Source organism: Meles meles, chromosome 13 (genome assembly GCF_922984935.1).
Source record: "Meles meles chromosome 13, mMelMel3.1 paternal haplotype, whole genome shotgun sequence".
NCBI classification, from domain to species: domain Eukaryota; kingdom Metazoa; phylum Chordata; class Mammalia; order Carnivora; family Mustelidae; genus Meles; species Meles meles.
In genome coordinates, this window is record NC_060078.1 from 81,027,611 (window position 1) to 81,051,356 (window position 23,746).

At 54.5% G+C, this 23,746-nt stretch overlaps 1 protein-coding gene across 6 annotated transcripts in view; it reads right to left on the reverse strand.

Moving 5' to 3' along the window:
• The window catches only part of CTBP2 (C-terminal binding protein 2), a 152,726-nt gene that overhangs the window by 109,505 nt on the left and 19,475 nt on the right, over positions 1-23,746 (reverse strand). Inside the window, exon 3 of one of the 6 annotated variants that reach the window (XM_046027991.1) lies at positions 18,222-18,300. The exons of 3 other annotated variants lie outside the window; for them this stretch is intronic. The gene's annotated coding sequence lies outside the window, so the exon portion shown is untranslated. Of the gene's footprint in view, positions 1-10,371; positions 10,415-18,221; positions 18,318-23,746 lie in introns of those variants that run through there. 2 more of the 6 variants (XM_046027992.1, XM_046027993.1) reach the window with 2 other exon arrangements.

A 23,746-nucleotide genomic window follows, 5' to 3' on the forward strand; every position in this document is an offset into this window, starting at 1 on the left:
TAAGGAGAAATACACTAACACGTTCCCACTTAGCCTTGGTGGGTACTGAGTCTTTGAGATAATGCTTCATAGGGAAATGAATTCAACAGGAAACGGACAACTCTTCCCTTTAGAAGGCTTCACAGAGGAGGGGACAAACTGGGGAGAGCCTGCAGACTGCCCAAGCCAAGCAGGAGGGCTTATGGAGGAGATTAAGAACACCCAAAAGGCTTGGAAACCTGCCAGAATCCTGAAAGCCAGCGCCCACTGTTCCTTGAAGGTGGTGAGAAGTACTTTTAAAACCTGGGGCCGCAGAAAAGGCCACAACTCCGCAAGCCCTTGTTTCGGCAGATACCTGAGGGCTGCACGGACAGGAGGGCCGTGAAGCCCCGCCAGGACTGGAGAACTCCCAGGAGCACGCAACGAGACACGGAACCACGGCTCCTACACAAGCACACTCAGGAGCCCGAGCGGGCCTGTCCAACCCAGCGTCTTGGCCACAGCGGGCGAAGGCCAGGCGGCTCCCATGTCTGGCCAGGGAGAAAGGCTTCCTATTTTTGGCCTGTACCATCAACCTGGGTAAAGCTATTAAACAGCAATCGGCAAGAGTGTTCCGCCCGTATTTTGGGGTAACCAGGGGCATGCACGTGAGCACTGAGCCCACGCTGGGGAGAAGCCACAGCATCCAGACCCTGGAGGAATGTCAGTCATGCCGTGTCCCCCGTGGGGCTTTCTACACACAGGAAACAAAATTTAGGACATCTCGCCTAGAAGGATCTTCTCCTCCCGGATTTCTAGTTCTTTCTCAGCTGAAGTCAGGCAGACGAAAGTCACTGTTAGGTACACAGTAAGACCACCTTCCTGAAATGGAGGAAGAGGGACACCAAGGAAATCCACAAAGGACCGGAGCAAGGTTGAGCGATGGGGGTGGCGGGCAGACCAAGGCGTCTGTCCTGGCTCATTCTAGGACGACCCATCGTGCCTGAACTTCAACCATCCTTCCCCACGGCTCCCGTGCCTCGCATGGCGCCGAAAGCCGTCCGGCACCCAGACGGCAGGGTGGGGAGGGCCCCGGGCGGCTCTGCCTGGGCTCTCCCACTCTCCCCGCTGCGGCGGGCATCTCTCATGGAACAAAATGCCCACCGACTCACACTGGCTCCGTTGAGTTCTTCTCAGGCTACTTCTCGCATCTGACCCGCCAGCTCCCTCCACCACTTGGAGCCTGTCTGAACCCCACCTGGCTTCTGTGCTCTGACTCACACGTGGGTCATCCAGGCTTTAAAACTCCCGTCCTACTGTCCTGCCATGAGCGGTGGGGGCTGCTTTACGTGCTGGATCTAAGTGGAGCTCCTCCCCTCCTCGGCCCCCTCACTGTCACTGTCCCCAGGCTGGTACAGTATAGCTCAGCTTGGGCCATTCTTAGAAGGACAAGAGCAGATGTGGACAGAGCCGGTGGCCCAGGTGTCAACATTTACCATTTAAACAGAAAACCTGAAAGCAGTCCGGCAAGATCACCCCTTAGGCAATTGAATGGCCACCGGCCAGGGCCACAGGAAGAGCACGGAGCACGGGCAGGACACCACACAGGAGAATCCCAGGCTCCGTGGGTGAGGATGACCAGCCTCTGCCCTAGCCAGAGACGGAGAAGACCGCACTGGCTTCAGGGGGACACGGCTCTTCCAAAGAGATAAGGAAGTCCGGCCCAGGGCCAGTGTCCGTCAACTACACAGCCAACGCTAGTCATCATTCGATTCGGCACACGGCTCCCGGACAAGCTCATGGTCATTAGCATCTTCTAAACCAAACTTGCCTCTGCCCACGTCCCGAGATAAATGGTTCCCATTTGACACAGGATGCGATACTCCTAACTGGGTCCCTGAGCCCCACACGCCCCCATCCCGCCTGGCCCTCACCTCAGTGCACCCTGTGCCCAGGTTGTGCTCAGAAAAGAAACAGGAGACCAGGGGAAGCATCTGGAACCCCAGCCTTCCCTCTTGGCAGTGCTCCTTTGACACAGATACCGCCAGCCGGAGCTCTCAGGAGGGCCCCCATCCTTGGACACTGACGACGGAGACACGCTAACATGACAGGTCGGCCCCCCGGGGCTGCCCACCTCTCCACGGCCCCCAGGAACCCCTCCATCCTGCTGCCCGTCTGAGCCCCAGGGTGGGGCACCCCAGCCCACAAGACTGGCCCACGGGGCTGCTGAGAGAGGGGCCCATAGAAACGAAACTCAAGCCAAAGCTTCAGAGAAAGCTCACCCCACCTCTCAAGGGCCTTGGGTGGGGTCCCAGGGAGCCCATTGTGACTGGAAGGTCGGTGGGTCCACCCCAGGCAGACCTGTCTCAGTCTATTCTCCCCTCCCGCTGGACACCCAGGCCCCTGTCACTGCTGGGGAGCATCAGTCTGAGAGGGCAGTGGCCCTGAGTCACGGGACCACAAGAGGGATGTGAGGGCATGGAAAGGGGGTGCCAGGGGCTTTCCCTGATATCCACAGTGTGTCCTCTTAACCATCTCAAGTTCAAAGGCAACAGATAGGGAAAGGCCTCAGGCAGACATGAAACCTGAAAGTTCAAGGAAAAACCGAACTCCTGCCTTGTGAAACGAACCTGCCTATTTCACAAGTCCTCCCAGCCAGGTGGACAGACACACGCCCAGAGAGGTCACATGCCACGAGCACCCTGGGCCCCTGCTCCAGACGACAAGGGCAGGACGGTTGGTTCTGTGTCCACACCCGGTCCTCGGTACCGGCCCCCGCTTCACACACTGGCCACCTCGGCTGGTCTCTCCACTGGGAGGGTGAGACCTAACACCTCCAGTCGTCACCCTCACTCTTCGGGGTCCCTCTGAGGATGTGTGGGGCAAAGCAACCCACAAGACTACGGAGATGGCAGCGGGGTCTCCCCGCAGACTGGGAAGAGCCAGGCGATCTACGTGCCTGGGGAGCAAGGTGGGGAGCGGGAGGGCCAGCAGGGGTGGGGTGCTGGTGCTGCAGCGTTCTGCCTCGGAGCACGGGGGGCCGCAGGGGGGACCTACCCTGCAATCGGGATGCCAGGCCAGCCCTGCAATGCGTAAGCCCCAGGGGCCCAGAACGGCACCCCCCACCCCTCTGCCACCCAGACTTTAATCGACTCTCCCTGGGAAAGTCTAGCCCATCCCGCCCGGATCAGTACAGAATTCTGGTTTGGCCGTTACATGGGGTAAAGAGCAAGCAAAGGACGTCCCCCGGAGAGCAGGACGTTCCATGCACATCGGACGGGACGGAGCGGACACGATGCGATCGGAGATGCCGCCACCCCAGTCCAGCCAGGTTACGCCTCCCCAGGACTCAGTTCGACTTACGACTGCCTAATAATAAATAAGCCATATTAATTAGCTTTGAAACAATTAGCCTTTATTCTGGGGAAGGAAAAAACCACCCTGACAACCCTGCATGCTAATTCTTTCCAGTCCCTCTACGGCCCACGTTGGCATCAAGACACTTAGGGTCAAATCAACACTTCGTTATAATCCCCCCGAAGTCCCAGAGTTTCAACTTCAATAAGAAAAATGCCCTCCAGGCAGGAACTTTACATACACAGTCTTTGTGGCGAATGTTTATGGAAATTTTGTAATATTAAATACCTTCAGCTGGTTTTAAGTTTTAAGAAAGTAAAGGCCCAACAGCCAGGATTTTAGAGCTCTTGTCTTCACGAGAAGGGCAGCCAGTGGAAAACTGTAAGGGGAGACTTGGAACTCTGCCATTTTTTTAACGAAAACAAAATAGGATATTTTCTCAGTGTTGTCTCAGATGTAGTCAATTAATTTGTCCCTTTCTCTGCTCTGTTCCCAGATTTTTACTTCTGTGCCCTATAAGCCCGCACATCTGAGACAGGCCAGGTGACCAGGGGAGCAAAGCCTTGTAGTGCTGGGCAGGTGTGGCAGGAACGCCCTGTCCCGAGCGACAGGCCCACTTGGGAAATAAACAAGGACATGGGCAGCCAGGTTGCAGGAAGCCTGGAGACAACTGCCAAAATGACCACGGAAAGCCAATTGATCAACGGGTGTGGCTGCTCAGGCCTGGCAGAAGCCATGGTTTTGGGGGGAAAATAAATAGATCCATAAGCATCAACCCACACACACAATGACGTCATTTTGTGTAGTCAAGCTGCGTTCCCACAGCCCAAACTGCCCAGCTGGCCAGGGGAGGGAAGGCAGCTGGCCTGAGCCGTCTGACCCTCAGCTCACAGAAGCCTGTACGAGAAGTCGCAGACGCCATGAAGCTGCCTTATTAACTCTGAAAAGACCAGAGGAGTGGAAAGAATCCCTTGCAGGGAGCCGGGACCCCCTCAAATCAGCCTGGCTCTCAGGGAAGCCCAGCCTCCGAGGCCTCTGCTGAACATACTAGGACCCACTTTCCAGCAAGACCTCGGATAATCCCACACGGCCAATCAGAGACACCTGCACCTGGCTTTTCATGGTTCCGAACGGTAACTGAAGAGGAAACCTAGAGGCTGAGGCACACAGCCCTCTGGAACCTGCCAGGAGGGCAAGCAGAGACGGGCTCCCTGAGGACAGAGCCCAGCTGGTGGAAGCTTCCCGGCCATCTGGAAGTCAGGCCCTGGCCTGGGTTTTCTCGCTGGTAGAGTGCAGGCCCCACAGAGGAATCTAAGCTCCTTTCCCGCAGGCACCCCATCTAAACCCCAAGTGACAAAGGGTCTGACGGGAAGCAGGGGGGGTCTCCTGATGCTCGGTCCCACTGCAACATCAAACCTGCAGGCTGATGGTCTTCAAAATAAAATCCACCGACGAGAAAGTGGAACGCTGAAGGGTCAGCGAGACAAACCACCACACACGGTGGTGGGAATAGCAGGGCTCCTTTTCTGGAAAGTGAGATTTCATCCTTCACCCCGTTCTACCCCCAGGTAGGGTCAGAGGAGAGACCAGCATTTACACAAAATAAGAAACCATCTAAGATGCCCCCTCCCTAGTTAGGTAACTCTCTCTCCTGGTAAACAACAGACATGTACCTCTATTTGCTGTACCCGTATCTCTGGCAGTACGACACCTGTACCAACAGCTTATGTACTTAAAAAAAAAATTAAATACTTAACGTAGGAAAAATACTTATAGGTTAAGCGGAAAAATATGAAATATGCAGAATAACCCAACTGTAATTTTAAAATATTCTTTAAATGGTTTTCATTTTCTGCGTATATACTTCTATGTAAGAGACAAAAATTTCATCCAGGTTATTTCTCTATGCTAAGATTTAAGATGGTTTTTTATTTTTATTTTTTTTAAAGATTTTATTTATTTATTTGACAGACAGAGATCACAAGTAGGCAGAGGCAGGCAGAGGCACAGGGAGAAGCAGGCTCCCTGCTGAGCAAGGAGCCCCATATAGGACTCGATCCCAGGACGCTGGGATCATGACCTGAACCGAAGGCAGCTGCTTAACCAACTGAGCCACCCAGGCGTCCCAAAGATGGTTTTTTAAATATAAGTCTTTTAGATTATGAACATCATTTAATTTTCTTTATACTCGCCTGTATTTCTCCATGTCCTACAAAGAGCAGACGTCCTACAATCTGGAAAATGCACAGGGAAGATGCTGTGGGCGCTTCCGTCAGGGGGAAGGAAGCTGAAGCTGGAAGGACAAAATGGGAGTCCCCAGGTCACTGCAGCCAACTCCCTCGGTGGGTTTTGAAGCAAGTAAGGTATCTGCCACGTCCTTGAGCAAGTTCAATCTGTCACAGAGTATCCCTCCAGCAGACGCTGATGCCTAAGTTTGAATTCCAGTGGCCCAGCCAGCTGGAAGAATTGGGGGGGGCACCACCAGTGGGGGATCCCTGAGCTCCGATGGGGAGCTTGCCACCCCATGCATCCCTGGGCTGCTGGAGAATGACACAGCACTAGGGGCAGAGAACAGAGCAGACTTCTCAGCCGGCTTGGCCAAGTTCTTGGCCATGGATCAGACTCCAGAGGAACGAGCACTGGGAAGTACTAGGGGACGCAGAGCAGAGTCCTCAACCCCTAAAGAATGACTTACACGAAGAGTGATCGGCTTTCAACATCCACCCGATCCATCAACTGGCTCCACGTGGAAATCAGAGCAGGGCAGCGAAGCTGGGTAAAATTCAGGCGGACGGGTAACCCCTGCTCTCCCCACCTCATTCCCTCACCCCAACCCCTCTATATACTATAGAAGCCAATCACAGCCGTGCCAGCACAGACACAATCCGATTTTTATGTTGGAGAACTGGGACTCCAACCCACAGTCAAGAGCCTTGGAAGGAGGCTGTGTGTGGTCCTGGAAAAGTTGCTTGTCCTCAGGACACCCTCCTCCGCTGAGCCCAGGGGGTGACCATCAGCTCCTCGTTTGTGGGATTCCTGGGACACAGCGGGTGAGGCGCTCAGAGCTGGCTTCAGGGCACACCAGGAAGCCCTATCATTTAACAGATACTTTCTTTACTGACACGACTGGGTAAATTCAAGAATCCAAAGTCCTAGAAGGAAAGAAAGAAGAAAAAAAAAAAAACCCCCGCAGGAAACTGGGTTCCGTTTTTATTTCAAAGCAAATTTATTCAAACCCAAACCTCACAGTTCAGAGAGGATTTACGTGTAAATGAAGAACATCGCTGCCCTCAAACGGAGCAGCTGCGGTACCTGCAACAGAGGCAAGACTTTACTGTTTAAAATCCACATACGAGGTCGGGCGCTCCGCAGAGAACCGCATGTGGGGAAACTCCGCAATACAGACATGAGCGAGGCCCCAGGGGTTGAACTGAGGATTGACTCGGGCATCCAGAGTGTACTTCCTTTACAGGCAACAAGCTTTAGTTTTAAGAATAAATTAGGGGCGTTTGGGTGGTTCAGTTGGTTAAACGACTGCCTTCAGCTCAGGTCATGATCCTACAGTCCCAGGATTGAGCCCCGCATAGGGCTCCCTGCTTGACGGGGGAGTCTGCTTCTCCCTCTGACCTCTCCCCTCTCCTGCTCTCTCTCATTCTCTCTCTCTAATAAATAAATAAAATCTTAAAAAAAAAAAAAAAAAAAGAATATATCAGACTCAAAGGAGATCTTCTCGAAGAAAAAACTGAGACCCAGATCACCTGGCCCATCAGAGACCAAGGCACAATGGAGCTTGCCTTGGTCCTCTCCACTCCCTGCCCCGACACACCGTCAGAACACAAAAGCCCCAAAACAGACCAGACAGCGTCTTCACCTATGACCCCGGCTCAGACCACCCAGCCGCATGAACCCTGATACAGATGCCAGACCCTCTTCATCCAGAGGAATCCAAGGTCAGGAGAGAAAAACCAAATGCCAGCCCAGCCCAGGGGCCCCTCCCCCAACCGCAGGACCCCATCCCAAGAGCCAGGTGGGGTTTTTTTCAGCGCAGGTGCCTCCCAGGTGCAGGGTCGACCTACAACCAGCAGCAAGGCCAGCCCAACAGCCTCATCAAGGCAAAGGAACAGAGGAGTCCCTGAGGAGCATGTAAATATCACCTATTGATTCAGGTAAATAACCCTGGGAATCCCCAACTCCCTTCCACGCACACCTCCTTACTCAGCTGTGTTTCATTAATTCTGAAAGTACAGACAACCTTTCAGCACGGATGGTGACAAGGCCAGTAACTGCTCAGGGCTGTCCTCTCCCACAAGAGGACCGTGTAAATACACACGCACACACCTGTGTGTGCACAACAATGCACACCTGGGCTTCCCGGAGGGACGGCCGCTCAGCGTCCCTCTGGAATTAGGTTCCCAGGACGTGTGCGTTTACAGTAGTCACGAGGCACACCAAAGCTACCCGGGGGGCCCGCGTGGACTCCCGAAGCCCCAGGGACGCTGCCTTCCCCTCCTTTGTGCATCAAGTCTGCACCCCACATGTCGCTATTGTCACCATGTGACTGCGAAGGAAACAAAACCTCAATATTCCACGATCCAAGACCCCAAGTTGGGTGTCTTCACATCCGCAGTCAACAAGCACGACGCAAAGGCACTCGGCACAGATGAACAAACTCCCAGGGGGATGGCAGCTCCTTCTGGGGTTACCCGATCCAGCCAAGGCAATGTGGCAGAAGTGACTCATGCGTCACCGCGTAGCCGGTCACAAAGCGGGGTGTGTGTGTGTGTGTGTGTGTGTGTGTGTGTACACAAGCAAATGGGAAGCCAGTGATGCCCAGTTCCTCTTGACATCAAGCAGCTGGGTGGAGGGGAGATGGGAGGGGGCTTCAGCACTCAGGTCCCCACAGTGGGTTTCTTCTTACCCACTTCTGGTCTAAGACTGCGTCAGGAATCTTTGGGACGGAATATTCCTCATCAGTAAGAGAACACACCAGTGACACATGGAAGAAGTTGCGTGAACCTCCAAGGGAATCACACCATGAAAAAATTCAATCCCCAAGAGCCACGTATTCTCTGACTCCGTGTATGTAACATCCTCATGTGACAAAATCAGATGAAAAAACAGATTTGCGGTTCGCAGGGTGAGGGACTGGGAAGATGGCAGGACACTCCAATCCTCGAATGTTCTCTGAGCAAGCCACGTCTTGGCCACCGGAACAGGGTGTGGCTGTAAGTGGACAGAACAGGGGAGATCCTTGGGGCCATGCAACTGTTCTGAACTTTTTTTTTTCCTAAACTCATTTATTTGGCAGAGTGAGAGATGGAGATCGAGCACAAGCAGGGGGAGAGGGAGAGGGAGAAGCAGACGCCCCACTCAGCAGGGAGCCCGACGTGGGGCTCGATCCCAGGACCCTGAGATCATGACCTGAGCCGAAGGCAGTCGCTTAACGACTGAGCCACCCCTGCGGCCCAGCACTATTCTGCACCTTGACCACAGAGGGGTCACACTGGACCTGACACTTTGTGGACCGCGACACACAAGTAAACCCACCCCGAACGAATACATGAGCACTGGGGAAATCTGCAGGCTATCTGGGGCTCCATCCGCATCAATTTCCTGGTTGTGTTAAATGTTACTATTATTTTGCGAGATGTTACCACTGCGGAAGACTAGATAGGGTATTATTACAACTACATGGGATTGGAGGATTACTTCAAAATAAGTTTAATTACAAAATACCCAGCTTTGTCCTGGTTTTTTGGTTTTGTTTTGTTTTGTGGGGCTCATGTTGACCACAGATAGGGTAAGTCCTTTCTTTTGTGGACTGCCCTGTTTACAAAAAGGAGCCACGAGGAGCCACCGCAGGGAACAGGACTTACACACTGTCTAGGGCCCACGAGCCAGCCTGCCTCTCAAGAGCCAGAGGTTCCAGCCCCTGAACCCTGACCTTCTCCACCACAGTCCACAAAGATGCCTTGCTATGTGAGTTCTTTCCTGGGAACAGGCAAAACTCACTGGTTTCTCTCTCTCAGCTCCTATGAAGGCCTGGCACTCCCTAGGTCACATATGACAGAGGGTGCCCAACCCTGGCCCAGCAGCCCAGGAGAGGAGAGGAGAGAAAAATCAGCCCTGGGAGCTGGTCTGTGCTGGTGAGTGGGCACCCTGGCAGGGAACTAAATCCAGGCCTCACTGACCCAGCCTGGCTGAATCGAAACTACAGCCAGCAGGCTGGAACAGGCCAAGACCGTCCCCGGCTGATACACTCGGCTGTACACTGGGCTGGCCGCTTTCCAACACCCAGCTCACTCAAAGAAAGTTCTGGAGCTGAAGTGTCCCAGCAGATCACCGGGGTCAGCCGAGCCACCTGTCTGAGTGGACCCACAGCGACATTCCTGCTTTTCCAGCAGTCTTCTAGGACGAAACCTGATCACACTTTATCAACCTAAAGGTCTTTTGTGGCGTTCTGTCCGTCCTCCGAGATCCCCTGTGGCCTCCCTTTTAAGGCGAGCTGGCATACTCACTCCTCCCGCTGCTGCTCGCCGGTAACTCCCTGCTGATTCAAAGAACCCAAGGAAGCAAATTATGGGAGCGTCTTTACTGTTTCTGCCTTTATTGTCTTCAGAGCTATAGTTTTCTTCAATTCTTTCCATGGGAGTTCATCCTTAATGTCTCCGGGAGAAAGTAACAAAACATCTCCCTCTCCCCAAAATGTACCATTAGATACAGCGTACAGCAGAGAAGGATTTCAATAATAATGCTATTTTTTTCTGCTTCTAGAAACCCTTAAATAGCCACTTACTCAAAAAGCTGAATGTTTTCAAATCGCCCAACACTGCCCAGCTTCAAAGCTGCTGAGGAAATAACCAGCAACTCCTCCACGGAAATAAAAATTACATTCTATGCAAATTAAATATATAATTTGATTAAACGTGTTTATGTCTTTGTGATGACATTTAAAATAGAAGCAATCATTTTCGTTCTTAAAAGAAAAACTCTTTCAAATATAATTCGAAGCTGTCAAACCCACCTTGGGCTACAGATCTCTTAAATGTCACATACCTTCGAAAGGGGATGGCCGTTTCCTTTTAAATATGCAATTCCAAGCAGTGCGTTCCGAATCAAGCACGTATTAAAACACACCGCTGACATTTATCCTGATGAAGTTTAGCCTCCGTGCCCCTGTTCCTGATGGACTTGCTTGGGCCCCGGCCTGTCTCCCCGACTTTGCCCACCTCCCTCCCCATACTACTCCGGTTAGCGTAACCCCGTGGCTGGTTGCAAGCCACAGGGCCCAGCACCAAGACACGCCCCTAAAGCCTTAAGGGGGCAAAGGTATCTTCCTGTGATTCCTACAGTTTCCCTCCCAGATATGCCGCTGAACTCTGTGTCACCCAATTTTGGCATGGCATCAACAGCCCAACTGTGAGACAGTATTAAATCAGATGCAAAGAAAACCCCGAACTCATTCTCCCAAGTCAATGACCTACATATCCAATTGCTTATTCTCCAACTCAGTAGCAAACACCGTGCTATATTTAAACATAGAGCACAGATATAGCTTTCTTCCGAAACATTAGTGATACAGACAAGCATTCTACTCCAGCCCTCCTCTCCTCAAGTTAAAGACTGTAAACCTTGTCAAGATCAACTGTGGAACTCTGAAGGGACAAGCGTGGCCCGTGTCTCCGTTATTTTAGTAAGGTAGCAAGGGTCATTTTTGTAAAAAGCCAAGTGTGAGCAGCATCTCCACTGGAACGTAAGTAAAGTGAAGCCTGGTTCACCCCTGTCTCCCCGATACCTGGCAAACAGCAAGAAGCTCGGAAAGAAAAGGAATAATGACTTCAAGTCAGTTAAGCATGGGTAACAAGCATGTCGCATACCAAACGTCCAAAGGGGATGCAAATGTCCCCTGTTGAACCTTGACACCCAAATAATCTTGCAGCCAGCAGGGATGACAGCCAAAGGAGCAGAGAACTCTCAGAAGTTCTTGGTACGTCAACCAAATACGAGGAGGCATGGGCAAGTCAAGCCCGCACAGCCAAAGCTGGAAGAGGATAGGAAGCACCCAGGGAGAGGCCCCTGGCTGGCTCAGTTGTCAGGCATCTGCCTTCAGCTCAGGTTATGATCCCAAGGTCCTGGGATCGAGCCCATGATGGGCTCCCTGCTCTGCAGGAAACCTATTCTCCCTCTCCTACTCCCCACGCTTGTGTTCCCTCTCTCACTCTGTCTCTGTCAAAGTAATAAATAAAATCTTAAAAAAAAAAAAAAAAAAAAAAGAAGAAGGCATCAAGGTAGAGGGTTTGAAAGCCAAACAGAAAACCAATCAGAAGACAGCCCAGCCCAACACCTCAAGAAGTGCCTCCTTCCTGGGAGAAAGGAAAGTTACTGGGGACAGGGAGTGGGGTGCGGTAAGCAAGAAGCCAGGGGAGTCTTCCAAACAGGCTGCGGTGCAGCAGGGGGAGGAGAGGACCAGGGTGACCGGAACGCACTTGACAACCACGGCTGGAACCCAAGCTGTAGTTTGGAATCCTTCTTGTGGGCACCTTCCTGCCTTGTCCAACTGTGTGGCAAGGCACCTTGCCCCTCAGAAAGCATCTTCTCACGGGTATGGGAGAGGAATGCCGCCCAGACACACCAAGACCTTTTAACTCAAGTTCTTTTTCTTTTCTTTCTTTGTTTTTTTTTCTAACTCAAGTTTTAGTTCCACTTAAAAACAGGCGATCATGAACATTAAGGCCAATCCCCAATCCTCAAGTGACTAGTGCTTGACAGAAATCAAGAGTGTGGAAGAGGAGGAGTCACTGAGAAAGGATTTCTCCTTTTCTCTGGACTCAGGTAAAGTTCCCTTCACTGGGCAGCAAACTCCAGCCCCACGGCAGAGAGGAAAAGGGCCAAGAAACACGACCCATGAGGCCAGACTCTTCAACCCGGCCCATGACACCAACAGGGAAGATGGAAAACACGGGTGGGCTGAAAGGCTCAGTGGGGCAGTCTTTCAGTAAAATGTTCTTGGACCTTTTGGCCACACTGGCCCTTCTGCATGGTTCCTGCTCCCCTAGGCTCCTCCTCAGAAGAGCCTTCCCAGTTAACACCACTCACACTTCCATCCCCCCACGCCTTGCCCACAGAAGTGATCAGCCCAGTTTCCCCCAGTCCCCTCTGGGGCTTCACTAACCCTAATCCTTTATGAGCCTTGTCGCCAAGCTTTCCTTCCTATCACCTCCCCCACTTATTTATTTATTTATTTATTGGAAAGGCAGCCAAGAAATGTCGCCAAGGAAAAGCCAGGCTGCTAGGCAGAGGGCAGGAGCGCCGAGCCCCCGGGTGGGGGTGGACACGCGTGCTCACGGCAGAATCGTGTCCACTCGGGAAGCCTTTCATGCAGGTCTGTCCGCAAAAGTCCTGTCTCTGGAATGAGGCCCACAGGAACCGAGAGGCAGGGGTCATTTCCCCATAAAGAGCAGCAATCTGGGCAGCCCAGGTAGAACATTCACCCAAATTCAAGTGTGGGAACCACATAACATCACGCAGTCGTCCACGCAGTCCACGAGCAGACTTCTGAGTCCCAGACGGCGAGGCCGGGGGCTTGCTTCCGACTGTGTGCCGGTGCGGGTGCTGATAAACCCGGAGGACCCCCTCCCCGCCCAGGAAAAGAGCCGCTGTCTGAGTACAGGGTCAAGGGCGTGCCCCTGCAGTGCGGGTTCTTGTGGCTCCAGGCAGGCAAGGGGAACCCCAAGAGCAGCCAGCAGGATTTTGGGTCCCTTCTCTAAGCCTCTTTGGGGGCGGCACAGCCTTGTGCGCATAAATAGCTCCCCAGGAGCCAAGGGATGACCAGGGCCCATTTGGAACACTCGTGAATGCCACCCGCTGTAACCCAGCCGTCGGAAGGGCCATGTCCTGTCAAACTCGGGACTCCTCCGTCTCAAGGTGTGTCCCCAGGACAGGTCACACGTGGGCTGGACATACCAGCCTCTTGTATCACTCAAGAAGCTTTTAAAGAATTAAGCCCAGAAAATGCACGTGAGTTCCTGAGTGAAACAGGGCACGTGGACCCTCCAAAGGCCGCCCCTGCACTCTCGTTCCAGATGCTTCACCCGGACGGCGGGCAAAGGACAATAAAAGCACGCGAGAGGCGGGAACAGTGAAGCAACGGCAAGCAGCCGAACCCTGATGGAACCGTGCTTGGACTTGGGCCGCGCCTGGAATCCCTGAGCACAGGCCCCGCATTTTGAGTCAGGCAAGCTGCACTGGGAGAGGAAGCATGGCTTGCTGCCCAAACTAGAGGAAATTCCTGGGCACTATCCTTCTGACCTACTTTATAAAGTCTGATGTGTGTTGAGTGTGGGTCCTCCAAAAACAAGGCCAGACAGACGAGCTATGCAAGACTTCCTGGGGAAGGGAGTCAGAGGGAGATTCGGGTCGGGCTCCTGCAGAGGACACAGGGGAGGAAGGAGTCCAGGTGGGAGAAACGTCCACCGGTTGTGCAGCTCAAGGCCAGAGGGGACCGCTCAGGCAGAGCTGGAAGGCTCCCGGTCTTACAGGAAAGGCCTGGGGGCCTCAGTCAGCTGGGTGCCCAACTCGTCATTTCGGCTCAGGTCATGATCTTGACTGAGGCCCATTTGGGCTCCAGCCTCAGCAGGAACTCTGCTTGAGAGTCTCCCCCAATCCCCATCTCAAATGAATAAATCTCCAAAAAAAGGAAGGACGGACGGACGGAAGAACAGATGGAGGGACGGGCAGGGCGGAGGGACGGGCAGGCCGAAGAAGGCCTGGCATCACCTCCATGCTAGGCCCCCTGCTGGGGCAGCCCATGGGAGCCAAGACTCTGAATGCCAAGCTGCGCTCCGGATGGGCCCCCAGCGGAGTCCATTCCCAGAAGCAGAAGCTGTCAGAGAGGCACCTCTTCATGGCCGCCACCCCATACCGCGACCCGCTACAGTTGCCGAACACTGACCATCCACTCTCGGGGCCACCTGGCTGCGTCCCACAGCACAGGGGTGGCTGGCATTTGGCAGGCGTGAGGCAGGGAGCCTCGCAAAAGGATGCCCATCCTCAGGGACTCACAGCCTAGCAGGAGGGCCCCCCCACCCCAACAGCAAACAAGATGGGGTGGGAGACGGGACTCTCCAGGACAAAGCCCGTCAATGGACACGAGGTGGCTGCGATCAGGACAAGTAGCCACCTTGTCACTGAGGCAGAGTGTGCCGCAGGGTTGGCTTGGATGAACTATCAAGGTCAACTTCCCGAACTAGGCTATGAGTGACATTCACACTGCTTCCACCAAACCAGATCGGAGGGTCTGCTCAGCACGAGCTTATTTCCGTACCACACAAGGACCAGTGTTCCTGACCACCAGCAGCTCTTCATAGGTCCGCTCAGGAACTCTGGATGCTAGGCGATCTGCTAGACAGTCAAGGTGGAAACAGAAAAAGTGGGTAAAGCACACGTTTCTGAATTACTTCTGCTGGGAAGGGACACCTATTCCGACCAGGACTCCATTGGCAGGAATGGTCCTGGGCCTTCAGCGAGATGCCCAAGTGGCCGCCGGGCAGCCACCCCAGCCTTCAGTCCCCACCAGCGAAGGGAAGCGTGGGACTCTGGTCATCTCCTCCACACACACCTGCTAAGTTGGCCTCAGGACAGGCTTATTTGGGAAGCAATACAGACCTCTGGTTCTCTGAACACAAGAATCCAAGGTTATTGGACCATGGGACCAGACCCGAAAAGAGATGCCCACCCTAGAAAAGCATCTCTCCCATTTTCCTGGGGCCACACAACCACAGCATCGAAGTGGAAATCTGGTTGCAGCTTGACTTTCACTGATCGACTTAAAAAGTTCTAAGTTGTACTGGAAAAGGCCCAACCCTAACATTTTCAAGTTTGCGAAATGCTTTCATGTTCATCAAGTCTTAAGATACCATCAAACCTGATACCCAGCATTATTTCATAAACCACAAGGAAAAAAAAAAAAAGATACCGTCCATTCAACAAAGGACACAATTCATTTCGAGACTGTTCAATCCTGGAGATGTTAGAACGGTGAACACCAAGGAAGTAACAAGGTTATTTCTGTTGAAGTCTTCCCACAACCCAGGAAGGAAGACAGACATCACCCTCTCACGGACTGGGGGCCCCAGCCCCTGTGCTGGGTTGGGTGACCTGACAGAGCTTACCCAGGTGGTGGCGGGGGGGGGGGGTTCCAACCAGCCTGACTTAGCACCTGCACCTGTGTCGAGACCCAGCCCGTCTGCCAACTCTCCCAGACCAAGCCACCCTCCAGCCCTCCAGTACCCTCACACCCACACAGGCTCCGCTTCCCACGGCAAATCAAGCACCTTGGATAGAATATTCTTATAAACTCATTTGAATTAAAAAAAAACACAAACACACTCCACTAAAATATGGATTTTCATCTGCATACCACTTTATCAACCAATTCTGCAACATTTGAGTGAGAACAGATGATGTACGGAAACATCAAAAACAGGGATCCGATCTGGTAAACAGTTGAGCGCTATTTTCCCATCATCCTAATGAATTTAGTTTCAATAAACGCAAATCAGCAAACGCTCTGAAAATTCTAATGGTACGGCACAAAATGATGCTTTGAATGACAGCCTCAGAGAGCGAACTCTTTTCAGCAAGTGACAGATACCCCAAGAGAAAAAATCAGAATGGATGACTCCGTTCAAAGGGTCCCCTTACAGCGGGCGGGTCTGAACTTGGCCCTGGGCACGCTGCCCGCATACAGCTCCCTGGACTGTGAGGGAAGCCAGTGGAGGAGCTCAAGCCCCCTGGATCCCGCCCAAATGGCTCAATCTGATAGCAGGTGCCTGGCGTGTGCAAATGTGTGTACAGCGGGCGGGCCAGCCATCAAAAGACACCGCACAGATTTCTGGTCAACCTCTTGGCCAGAGGCAGACTCCTGCCTCTCGATCCATCTCGGCAGGGTCCCCAGTGCAGGAAGTGTCTGAGGATACGGATGGGGATACGAGCACTGTCTACAGCACCAGAGCGCAGTGAGCAGGGGACGCACGGACACACACAGCGGCAGCTCTTCTGAGAGCGTCTGGGTAGCCTTCCTCACCCTTCACCTTCTCCACCTGGAAACAGGGGTCGTGGCTGGTAGGCTGTCCCTAGAACACATCTGAACGCAGCTGTCGACTACAAACCACTATAGAAAGACTGCACTGGTCTTGGGAAATGACGTTTTTACCTCGGACAGTTCACAAATTCAGAGTTGTTTTGACAAAAAGGAACCCCAAAGTCTAAGAGCTTCCTTAAAAGAACGAGCGAAGCCATCTCTCCAGCCCGGGAGCTCCGTGCGGACAGGAAGTGGCCGCTTCTCCCTGTGTTCCTCCTGGAGCCTAACACGTGGGAATCAACGCACGATTAACTGAGTTCTGGGCGCCTGACAGACTTCCTGGCCACGGCCCCAAGATTACAGGAGTTCGTTTGTGCCTGTTTTTTTCTTTTGCGTGGACAATGACGTTTGGTTCCAAAAAGAAAGGCACATAAAAAGCATTTGAGACCTTCACTGGTATGATTTTAAGCACGAAACAAGATCAGATTTTAAACGCATGTCCGCAGCACGAACAAACACAAGCATCTGAAAGCCACATGCACGTTGTTTTTTCTACTTGCTGTGGGTCCACAGGATCTAGGCCGCCCCCGCTGGCCAGCCCCACACAGCTGCGACTCCCACTCCCATCACGTACGCTAGTCCGGCAGCCTCTCCGTCGGGTCACTGTCAGGACTCCCGACTCCCGGACACGGAGACGGAGGCTTGGAGCCTCGTGCCACAGTCCACGGCAGCAAAAGCAGAGGTTCAAACTGAGCTCAACTCCAGAGCACCCAGTGGAAGGCCACTCGTGACCTGCCCGGCAAAGGCCAGCAGGGCAGGAGGAATACAGTGAAATGCGATTGGGCTTCAAGGCGGACTCCCACGGACTTCCGCTTCCCGCCACCCCTCCTCCCCCACCCAGGTGGCCCGAGGGGGTACCACACCCCCAGCTGCGGCCTCTCAGCCCAGCCTGCTGGTGGCTGCCCCTGCCCCACCACACTAACCCCCAGTGGCTTCATCCAGGATCCTGGGATTATTAGAATTTCAAACCCTTTCCCTTTCCTAATAAAGGGGAGGCAGCCAGACTGCATCCCACAGGGGGCCATGGGACGCGGCCACCCACTCAGTCCAGCTAGAAGAGCCTCTCCTTGGTCCAGGAATCACACTGGTAGTGCTCACTTCCTCCTCTGGGGGGCCCCAGCTCCCCTCATCCCTCCCCCACCCCAGTGCCTACACCAAAACCAAAGCCCAGCGTCCTGCAAGCAGACAATTCCTGGCAGCATCTCGGGGCGTCCCCTGTTCCCCCTTCAGCACCCACCCCTCACCCTTCGCTGCCTCTTCCTCCCGTCCCACATCTCCCCACCCCACCCCGACACAGAACCCCACGCAAGGGCTCTGAACAACATTAAGTCCCAGGCTCCTGCAAGAACTACCGATAGTTGGGGATTCTTTTCCTAAAAAATGCATATAAGATCCTCCCCACCCCATCCTCTTGGCTAGAGCCATTTCTGGGGCTCACATCCGCCCTCAGGGATGGAGCCCTGAGAGGTCCACTGGCCTGAGCCCTGCCTCCAGCTTTGTTCCCGAGGCAAAAGGCCACTTTCCTCCCCACTGACCACTGACCCCGGAAGGAAGATCTGGACGCTCCGGAAGCTACTTCTCAGGAGGCGGGAGGCGCAGCTTTCCTTTCCTATAAGCAGGAGGGGCCCTGGGGCAGCTGGAATCGCAGCAGCTGGGCCTCCCCCCGCCCCCTCTCGTGCTCATGGCCACCTGTCCGCAAACCTGACCCCACTTTCACTCCACGAGAGCCCTGCAGAGGAAATGGCACAGCCCCAAAGACCCTCACCTGCTGGTGGGAAACTGGCCAGTGGCTCCGGCTTCTGACACTCGGCGGTGAGAGGCTCTGGGTCACCTGATGTCCGGCCCTGCGGGTAGGGTGTACCTGTCACATCAGATGCGCGTCTGAGGAGCCGTGTTCCCAGGAAGGCTATCTCGGCCCGGCCACCCCCATCCCCGTCTGCGGGCGCGTGCCTTGTGGCCACGGGCAGAAAGGGGCGAGCGGCCCCAGCTGAGGGCAGGTAAGCTGGGCGGTGGCTCTCTGGCTGCCCATTAGAATCATCTGGGAGCTTCTCAAACGACCCAAGGCAGGTCCCACCCCAAGACCGGGGACTCAGAACCTGAGGCTGGGGGCTGGGCTCAGACCTTCCGTCAATGCTCCCAGGTGATGTCAGGTCCAGACGGGATGAGGAAGATGGGGCCGGAGGGGGCCCGGTGGAGGGCAGGGCAGCCTCCGGGACAGACAAGCTGGAGGGAACTCAGCAGTCCCTCCTCACTGCCACCTGCAACTCACAGTCCACAGGCCACTCCCTTCGAGACGCCTTCCCTGACCTCAGCGCATGTGGCCAGGAGCCTGGGTCCCGCGCCCCCCACGCCCCGCCCCTGCCTGGCTCCCCACCCGCTCACTGCCCTCTGGCTGGGAGATCTGCTCCCTGCAGGCCAGACCCCGTCAGGCTTGGTCAGGCTTGATCAGGCTGCGGTCCCCAGGCCTGGCTCCGCCTCCGCCACACTTTGTGCCATGCCCCACCCCCAACAGCTCAGGAGCCCTGAGAGGAGGAAAGGTCCACTTCCCCTCCGTGTGCCCAGAGAAGGAAGAGGCAACAAGGAAAGCAAACCCCACCCCACATATCCCCCTCTCTCGGGAATTACCCTTCTCAGCACCCTCCAGGCCTCCCTGTTCGGGTGCGATTTTACTCCTGAAACTACCCCGCAGAGACTTCCCGGAACTCACACTGTGCACCCGCCACAGGCCAGGGTCTGCGGATCGCGGACCCCACAGTCTGTTACAAAACACCAATTATGACTCCCTCCAAAATAGCTCCACTCCACCATGAACATCTAGGGACAGACACATACAACACATTCTCCCCAGAGGCGAACAGGATGTCTCCCCAGATGTACTGCCTGGAGCCTGCAGAGAGGCCAGAGCGATTTCCAGTGGGCTCTGGGCAGGCGGAGGTTGGGGGTGGGGGGCGACGTTAGGAGGGTCCGGGTCACCAAACTCTCCCCGCCCGAATCTTCAGCAGTAACGTCCCCTCCAAGATATGAGTTGTTTATTTTTTACAAAATAATATGTCCCTGCTTACCTAAAAACCCAAGTTCCCCATCTGGGTCCTTCACACAGCAATGATGAGCAAATCACAATTCGCGAAAGTGTGGGAAGCACCAAGCATTTCAGAGAAGGGGGTCCCAAAAGGAAAAGGGACAGGGAAATCAAGGTGATAGAAGTGTCTAGAAAAGTTCCAGTCTGATCAGAACGGGTTCTGTGTTTTACGGAGGGCTATGATCCAGGCCTAAATGTGAGTCCCCCTTCTGGGTGCAGCCACAGGGACCCAACCCGGGGCAGGGCCTTGGGGACCCCTGGCTCAACATCCAGCCCCCTGTCCCCAATGTCTCCATCCCCCACCAGGCAGCCAGCAGCTGGTTCCCTTCAAGGATGGTGAACAACACACACGATATCAAGGGTCAGACTTTATCTTTTAAATGCACAGTGTGCCTGGGCCAAAAACAAAACAAAAAGGCTTTCCAAGATGCTTTCCAAATTCCAGAAACACACTGGGCTGGAAAAACGGAGCCCAGTTTCCTCTTATTTTTAATCTAATATTGGCGAGGTTTATAATAAAAGAGAATTACCTATTTATTTGCTTACCTTACTGGGCAAGACAATAAATTGGAAAGGCTTCATAAATCTCGCAGGGAAGTCCTTTAAACAAGGACTGTCAGCAGAAATCCGTAAATAACCTTCTGCCAGTCTCTAGCAATCACCTCCGCCACACACTCATTTTCCTTCCTGCTTTTGTACTAATCTTCTAGCAAACAAATCCAATCAAGCACCAAAAAACCGTTTTTATTCTTATCGAGGTGACACTCCGAAAAAACACCCCGAGTCACCGGCTGCTGATGAAGGCGGCCCTGTGAAAATCCACCGCAGAGACGGCCCCAGGAGATGGGCCCAGGGATACCTCTGCACCCCCAAACACAGCCACACTCTCCCCCCTGCTCCCGATTTACCAAACCCTGGTAAATCAGCGTGCATCGCAAGCACACCACTGGCCAAGCGGCGAACAGACACCTAATGACACAAGGTCCTGCTCAGACTGATGGCAGGTTGCAAGGAGTCGGCCCACCTGGGGGGTTGGCTAGTGACAACTGTGTGTTTGCGCCCCGCCCCAGAACCCCGGCGTCCGTGGAGCTGCCCGGATCCAGGCGGCCGCTGGTCCGGTCAAGTTCGCCCATCCCTGTCCACCGGGACCGGGAAGGCAGCAGGCTGGCACTCAGCGCGGACCAGGCTCATCCAGGAGGCCCTGTCCCTCGGCCCTGTTCCTCCCACGTTAGCTTGACTCGCAAGGCAACTGGTGGATGGGGCTGATTAAAACGACCTTCGGCAGCTCGGAGAGCAGAAGATGGACAGTCTCACACTGAGGTTTCAAGGACTGTGCTAAAAATAAGTTTCACTAAGAGGCAGAAGGAGGCTCATGGATAATCAAATGAGCAAGACTTGAAAGAGCTGCTGTAATCAATTTACATATTAGGAAAGGAAAATTACCATAACCGGAGGGAAAATTTCTCCAAGCCAAAAGGTTTAAAAAAAAAAAAAAAAATGAGACCAGCAAACCACTCCCCAGATGTAAACGCGTAAGGAAACTGCCCTCAGAGAGCACCGCCCTGACACGCCCGTCCGCTCCCAGAGCCTCGAAGCTTCAGGGCTCCTGGGTGTGAACTGCACGCACAACTCAGGGAACCCAAACCCACCGGCGTGCCCGTCCACAGGCTCACTCGGATGGTCAGCTCTGCGGAGGTGCACATCTGCGTCCAGTCCCCCTGCGGTTCCTGCGCATCAGCCATCCCTGAAGACACATGTCCCAGGGAGCCACCGAGTTGCCCTGAGCCGAACACAAGGAGAACAGCCAGCCCGTGAGCGGCACTTCGCTGCCCTTACTACGGATGCACCAAGTACCTTTATTTTTACATCCTCCTTGGTACACTCCCGGTACTCCAGAAAACCCAGATGTATGATTACTTATCTACCCGAGGAATGTATTTCCAGTGTTCCCGAACACACGCCAAGGCCCTCTTAACTGTCTCCCTTTGAAACAGTCATTTGACAACGTGCACACCTCGGGATGTTCCTATTCTCCAGCTGTGCACGGGCAGCGTACAGGGCAGCACCGGGCTCACCCCGCCCGCCAAGCACAGCGGCTGCCTGTTCACTTCCCTCCCAGGCTGCTGGAATGGCAGGATCCACCCAAGGGAGTGGCTTCTCACCTAGAGTTTACCCTGTGGACACAGCCGTGGAGCCCACGGCGGGGGAGGGGTGGGGGGCTGGGAAGGCCCTGGACAGCCCGGAACCACGGTCCTCTTGTGCGCTCAGAGCTGTGCACCACCGCCACGCGCCAAGACCCACTGGGAGCTCTGACTGCCCGGGATGGCGCCGTCTTGCTTACTGACACCCTTCGGAACATCAAACACTTTTTTCTGTTACCTGTAGACATTCAACTTTTCCCATAAAACTCCAGCCTCTGAGCAGGTAAGTCTTCCCACCCCTCCCCAAGGGTGGTGCAGGCAACCGCAATTACACGGCTGTCACGGCAGGGCGTGCCCAGGGGACTGCACTGTAGCCACACCCTATAGGTGCTCCAGCCTGGGACAGCACTGTCCTCTGAAGCCCCCAGGACAGGGGACGCCAACCTTCCTGCCACTAACCACAGGCTCCAATGTCCTTGTACTGGGAAGCTCCCCAAGTCCAATATGCATGTGTCTGCGTCTCCAACCACTCACAGGATGACAGCCCACAGACGACCACCCCCCAGAGGCCAAGGATGGTTAGACATGAATTTCAGGCCAGGACCAAGGTCAGTTTGAGTCTGAACTCGTAGGCATCAAACGGCTTCCTAACACACACACACACACACGACGCACCGTGAGCCCCTCCAGCAGGAGGAATGCTCTCACCCACCCTACGTGCTGGGGCCCTGGTGGGGAAGCAAAGAACCAGGACTGAAGACATTTCCAGCAGCAACCGGAAAATCAATAAATGTGGCGATCCCCAGCTAGCAATTTAAAAAGTTCCCAGACTCATTTCATAAAATTCCTCCCAACTGAACGGAAATAGGAGGATATTAAATACCATGGAGAAAGCCAGTGGATTTGGCCCCCCATGCAGTGTGACAGGGGGCGTGCTCTCCTGCATGTCCCCACTGCCTCATCAAATCCCCCCCTCAGAGACCCTGACCCTAGCTGGAGCAGAGGTACAGGGGGGGGAGGCTGAGCGGGCAGCCCACTGCGGGATCTGGCAGCCACTGACCTTCCCACGGGGAAGTCCTCCAGCCCCTCCAGGCTCTCCCCCAAACCACCGCCAAGAAGGCAAAAGGGGACCCGAGTGTCTCCCACTGCCCCGTGCCCCCAGGAGTCACAGAACCCGAACGGCCACAGCACCCAGTAAGTACGCTGCCTGCCTGCTCCAAAGCCACTTCCCCCGAGGAGGAAGGAGAAAGCTGCCAGCAATGACGTGGACAGAGGAGCACCTGTCTCTGGGCACCTTCCAAGAGGGGCTGGCAGGACACTGTGCGGAGGAGGGTGAGCAGCTGTCCGGGGACAATGGCCTGAGAAGCACCCTGGCCTGTACATGTGGGTCTGGAACTCACCCCTCTGTGGAGAGGAAAGGGGACCTTCAGGGGGTTTCATGGGGCAGACAAGATTCCAACTGCAGGGACGGACCCTGGGTCCGCCTTATCCAGCCTGGGCCAAATGCCTGAAGTCTCGGACATCCTTGGGATGGCACGGGGGGCTGCTCCTCAGGGAGGTCTATCCGCTGTGACTGGAGAGCCCCCTGAGCCAAGTGAGACCCCTGGGCATCATAGATGTGCCTCACAGGCCACATCTAGCTGCCTCACCGAACTTCCGAGACTTGGCTTTTCTACTAACAGAAAGGGGCAATTTCCTCCGTGGCCGGCAGGGGCAAGCCGGCAGGGGCGAGACGTGAACACAGGACAACTTTCCTCGGTGCTGGAACTGGTTCTGCAGCCACGTGCTGTACGTATCTTTGGCCGAACTTGCAGAACAGCAAGCGGGAAGGGGGAAACTGACCACAGGAAAATTACACCTATGGGGAAGTTTCTCGAAGTGCACCCCCCGAAAGACCAAAACAAGTAATAAAACAGACGTCCTCCCCTGGGCCGTCAACTGCAGTCCCAGAACGGTGACTCCAGCCTCCAGTCCCCCCTGGGAAATCACCTCCGTCCCAATCCCACCCCCAGAAGGGTCTCCACACGGGGAGGAAGGACCCCGCTGCACACATGCTGGCCGTGTCCCCGA